The sequence below is a fragment of the Macrotis lagotis genome, chromosome 8 (assembly GCF_037893015.1).
Source record: "Macrotis lagotis isolate mMagLag1 chromosome 8, bilby.v1.9.chrom.fasta, whole genome shotgun sequence".
In the NCBI taxonomy this organism is placed as follows: domain Eukaryota; kingdom Metazoa; phylum Chordata; class Mammalia; order Peramelemorphia; family Peramelidae; genus Macrotis; species Macrotis lagotis.
Window position 1 is genome coordinate 83,793,176 of NC_133665.1, and position 5,578 is coordinate 83,798,753.

The window sequence follows — 5,578 nt, forward strand, 5'->3', positions numbered from 1 at the left end:
AGTTAAATTTTAAAAGAAAAATTAAAGAGTGAAGGGAGTAAAACTTTGGTGAGGAGGAATAAGAGGAAAGGAAAGAGAAAAATATAAATGGAGAAAGCATAGAGAGAAATACAGAATTAGTAATCTTAACTGAAAATATGAATGGGACAAACTGTCCCATAAAACTGAAGTGGATAGCAGAATGGGTTAAAAACCAGAATCTAACAATATGTTGTTTACAAGAAACACATCTGAAGTAGAGAGATATATATACACAGGATAAAGGTAAAAGAATGGAGCAAAATATATTATGCTTCAGCTGAAGTAAAAAAAATCTGGGATAGTGATCTTGATCTCAGATAAAATAAAAGCAAAAATCAATCTCATTGAAAGGGATAAGGAAGGAAACTATATCTTCTTAAAGGGCACTGTTGCTAGTGAAGCTATATCATTACTAAATATATATGCACCGAGTGGCATAGTATCCAAATTCTGAGAAGAAAAGCTGAGTGAATTACAAGAAGACATAGAGAGCAAAAATTTAAAAACCTCCCTCTCTCAAAACTAGATAAATATCACCACAAAATAAACAAGAAGGAGTTAAGAAGGTGAATGAAATCTTAGAAAACTTAGATATGATAGACCTCTGGAGAAAACTTAATGGGGATAGAAAAGAATATACTTTTTCTTCGGCAGTACATGCCACCTATACCAAAAATGACCATGTACTAGAGTATAAAAACCTTATAATCAAGTGCAGAAAGGCAAAAGTAAGAAATGAACACTTCTCAGACCATGATGCAATAAAAATTACATGTAATAAAAGTTATAGAAAGAAAAACCAAAAACTAATTGGAAACTAAATAACTTAATTTTAAATAATGGATAGATCAATCAGCAAATGATAGAAAAAATCAATAATTATATTCAAGAAAATGATACTACTGAGACATCATACCAAAATTTATGGGACACAGCCAAGACAGTTGTGAGGGGAAACTTTATATCTTTAAATGCCGATATGAATAAAATAGAGAAGGAGATCAATGAATTGGGTATGCAACTAAAAAAAAGCTAGAAAAAGAACAAATTAAAGATCCCCAATTAAATACCAAATTATAAATTCTGAAAATCAAGGGAGAGATTAATAAAATTGAAAGCTAGAAAGTTATTGATTTACTAAATAAAACTAAGAGTTGGTTTTATGAAAAAGTCAATAAAAAGATAAACTTTTGCTTAATCTGATAAAAAAAGAAAGCCAAATTAACCCGTTTCAAAAAATGAAAAGGTTGAATTAACATCAGTGAGGTAGAAGTTAAAGAGATAATGCAGAGCTACTTTGACGAACTGAATGCCAATAACTTAGATAACTTGAATGAAATGGATAAATATTTACAAAAACACAAATTGTCCAGATTAACAGAAGAGGAAATAAAATACTCAAATGACCCCATTTCAGAAAAAGAAATTGAAGAAACCATTAAGAAACTCTCTAAGAAAAAGTCTCTAGGTACAGGTGGATTTACAAGTGGATTCTACCAAACATCTAATGAAAAATTAATTCCTCTTCTACATAAACTATAAAAAATAAGAGGAGTTCTGCCAAATTCCTTTTATGACACCAATTTGATGATGAAACCCAAACCATGAAGAACCAAAACAGATAAAGAAAATTATTGACCAATCTCCCTAATAAATATTGGTGCAAAAATCCAAAATAAAATTTTAGCAATGAAGCTACAGCAAGTTATTACTAGGATAATATACTATGATCAGGTAGTATTTATACCAGGGTTTGTTCAGAAAAACACTCAACATAATCAACCATTTCTTTTTTTGTTGTTGTTTTAGTTTTTGCAAGGCAATGGGGTTAAGTGGCTTGCCCAAGGCCACACAGCTAGGTAATCATTAAATGTATGAGGCCGGATTTGAACTCAGATATTCCTGACTCCAGGGCTGGTGCTCTATCCACTGTGCCAACTAGCCACCCCTAATCGAACATTTCAATAGCAAAACCAGCAGAAATCATATGATGATCTCAATAGATGCTGAAAAAGCCTTTGATAAAATATAACATCCATTCCTATTAAAAGCACTAGAAAGTTTAGGAATAAATAGAGTTTCCCTTAAAATAATAGATAGCATTATCTAAAACCATCAAAAATGTTATATGTAGTGGTGATAAACTTGGAGCATTTCTAATAAAATCAGGGATGAAACAAGGATGCCCATTATCACCATTACTATTCAATAAAGTATTAGAAATGCTAGTTTTAGCAAAAAGAGAAGAAAATGAAACTGAAGGAATCAAAATTGGAAATGAGGAAGTAAAGCTTTCACTCTTTGCAGAAGATATGATGGTATAATTAGAGAACCTGAGAAAATCAACTAAAAAACTCCTTGAAACAATTAACAAATTTAGCAGAGTAGTAGGATATAAAATAAAGTCACATAAATCACCAGCATTTCTACATATAAGCAACAAGAGGTAGAAAGAGAAATTCCATTTAAGCTAACTATAGACAACATTAGAAACTTGGGAATCTACCTCCCAAGACAAACCCGGAAACTATATGAAAAAAAACATAATGTACTTCTCCCCCAAATAAAGTTGGATATAAATATTTGGGAAAATGCCATTTGCTCATGGTTAGGTTGAGCTAATATAATAAAAAATGACAATTCTACCCAAATTAATTGCTTATTCAGTGTTATACCATTATAACTACCAAATAATTATTTTTTCAAGCTAGAAAAACATAGTAATAAAATTCATCTTGAGCAACAAAAGGTCAAGAATAGCAAGGGAACTGATGAAAAAAAATGTAAAGGAAGGTGGTCTACCTGATCTAAAACTATACTCTAAAGCAACAGTCATGAAAAGTGCCCGGTACTGGTTAAGAAATAGAATAATGGGGCGGCTAGGTGGCACAGTAGATAGAGCACCAGCCCTGGAGTCAGGAATATCTGAGTTCAAATCCGGCCTCATACATTTAATGATTACCTAGCTGTGTGGCCTTGGGCAAGTCACTTAACCCCATTTGCCTTGAAAAAACCTAAAAAAAAAGAAATAGACTAATGGATCAGTGGATTAGGATAGGTTCAAAAGAAATAGTAGTAAATAACTACTTAGCTTCTGTTTGACAAACCCAAAGACATCAGCTTCTTGGATAAGAATTCATTATTTGACAAAAATTGTTGGGAAAACTGGAAAATAGTATGACGAAGGCGAAAACTAGGCATAGACCCACATCTCATACCCTTTACCAAAATAAGGTCAAAGTGAGTACAGGATTTAGATATAAAGGGTGATGCCATAGATAAATAAATGAACCAAAAAAGAATCTATCAGATATATAAAAGGGAACAAATTTATGACCAAACAAGAAATAGAGTACATTATAAACTGCAAAATGGATGATTTTGACTTTATTAAACTTAAATGTTTTTGTACTAATAAAATCAATGCTGCCAAAATTAGAAGGAAAATAGAAAGCTAGGAAACAATCTTCACAACTAGGAGTTCTGATTAAGGTCTCATTTCTTAAAAATAGAGAGAATTGTATTAAATTTATAAGATTAAAAGTCATTCTCAATTGATAAGGATATGGATGGCTCTTAAGGCACTTCGTAAATCATGCAAAATAGAAAAAAAATCTATGATATTTCCATATTTAACAGACAATACAAAGCTGGAAGTGATCTCTAACACAAAAACAAACACAAAAATGATCTAGAGGCCAGATACTTGGATCAAACTGAGTAAGTGCAAATTTAATGGGGAAAAAAAGGTAAAGTTTTACATTAAAGTTTTAAACAAAATGTTCCACAAACGTAAGATGATGGAGGTGTGGCTAGATAGTACTTAATATGAAAAACATGTGGAGGTGTTAGTGGTTTGTAAACTCAACACGAATCAGCATTATGATATGGTGACCAAAAAATCTAAAGTGATCTTAAGCTGTGTTAAGAGAGATATAATGTCCAGGAATAAAGAGGCAGTGATAGCATTGCTATTCGCTTATGGACAACATATTTTAAGAAAGACATTGAAAAATTAGAAAGCATTTAGAAGAAGATGACAAGAATGATGAGATTATAAAATTCATGATATATGAAGATCAGTTGAAAGAATTAAGGAGGTTTATTTTTATTTAAGAGAAGACTTAGAACAAATATGAGAGTGACTTCCAAGTATTTGAAAGAATGGGACAACTAGGTGGTGCAGTGGAATGAAAGCTACCTGGAGTAAGGAAGCCCTGAGTTCAAATTTTATCTTAGATCCTTAGTAACTATGTGTTTCTGGACAAGTCATTTAACCCTGTTTTCCTTAGTTTCCTCAGTTGTAAAATAAACTGGAGGAAGAAATGGCAAGCCACTCCAGTATTTTTGCTAAGACCTAAATGGAGTCACAAAGTCAGACATGGCTAAAAATGATTGAACAATTTGAAGGGATGTCATGTACAAGAAGGATTCTACTTGTCCTGTTTGGTCTCAGATGTCTGTACTGGGTGAAAATTGAAAATACAGATTTAGATTCAATGTAAGGAACTACATAATGGTAAAAGTCACTCCATAATGAAAAGGATTCTACTTGTAGATATAAATTTAATCAGAAGTCATGCAGTTTTTACAAAAAGTGAAATTCTATAATTCAGTGATCTGGGATACATTGGTTCTCTGCAAAAAAGAGTCTACCATCTAATTAGGGGGGGTATACTAAAAAAATACAAGTTACTAAATGAAGAATGCCAAGTGAATGTTCGAGTAGTAACAACTGTATGTCTAGAGTGTGTGTGGGAACAATTCTAGAATGGTTATTACATAGAAAGTATGTTGCAAGTCTTCATAAAAGCCTGAGACTCCAGAGACATGTGTGACTAAATATTGAAAGGGCTTAGCTGAGATGACAAAACTACCCCCTTATTGGCTATTGAAGAAGAATTGCTGCTGATTCTTAAGTGGAACTTAAACAGGTATCAAGCACTTACCATATGGAAACATAGGAATAAAAGGAAACGAACCCTGCTCTCTCCTCTCTCCAAAACTAATCTTGCATTTTACTAAGTTTCTAATTTTAAAATTTATTTTACTTCTATAAGAGAGGTGACACTATGACCAGGGTTTGGTTTCTTCCAGAAGTTCAGTCTTTGGGCATATATGCTATATCCAGCACCAGATGGCATTCTGGGTTATTCCCCAAGCCTTTCTCCAGTTCTGAGACAAACTGTAGACCAATCATTCCTTAGATTCTCTCCTTTGTGAGTGATATGAATATTCTCAGGTTAGTCTAGGAGTTGGATTGCTTTCCATAATCCTCGCCCTAGCCTGCTTTAGGAGAACTTTCCTTTGTTTTGCACCTGTTGCTACTCATTTAAAGTCACTTATAAGACATATAAAATGTTAGAATGAAAATAATAAATCAAATCCAGCGGATGGTAATTCAATCAATTAAAAATGTTATTAAACTCTTACTTTATAGCAGTATGCTAAGTATTGAAAATACAAAACTCAAAATGAAATGTTTCCTGCTCTTAGAGAGCTTACATTCAATTGGGGACAGATAATGTAAACATTTATAACTACATTAAGGCATCAG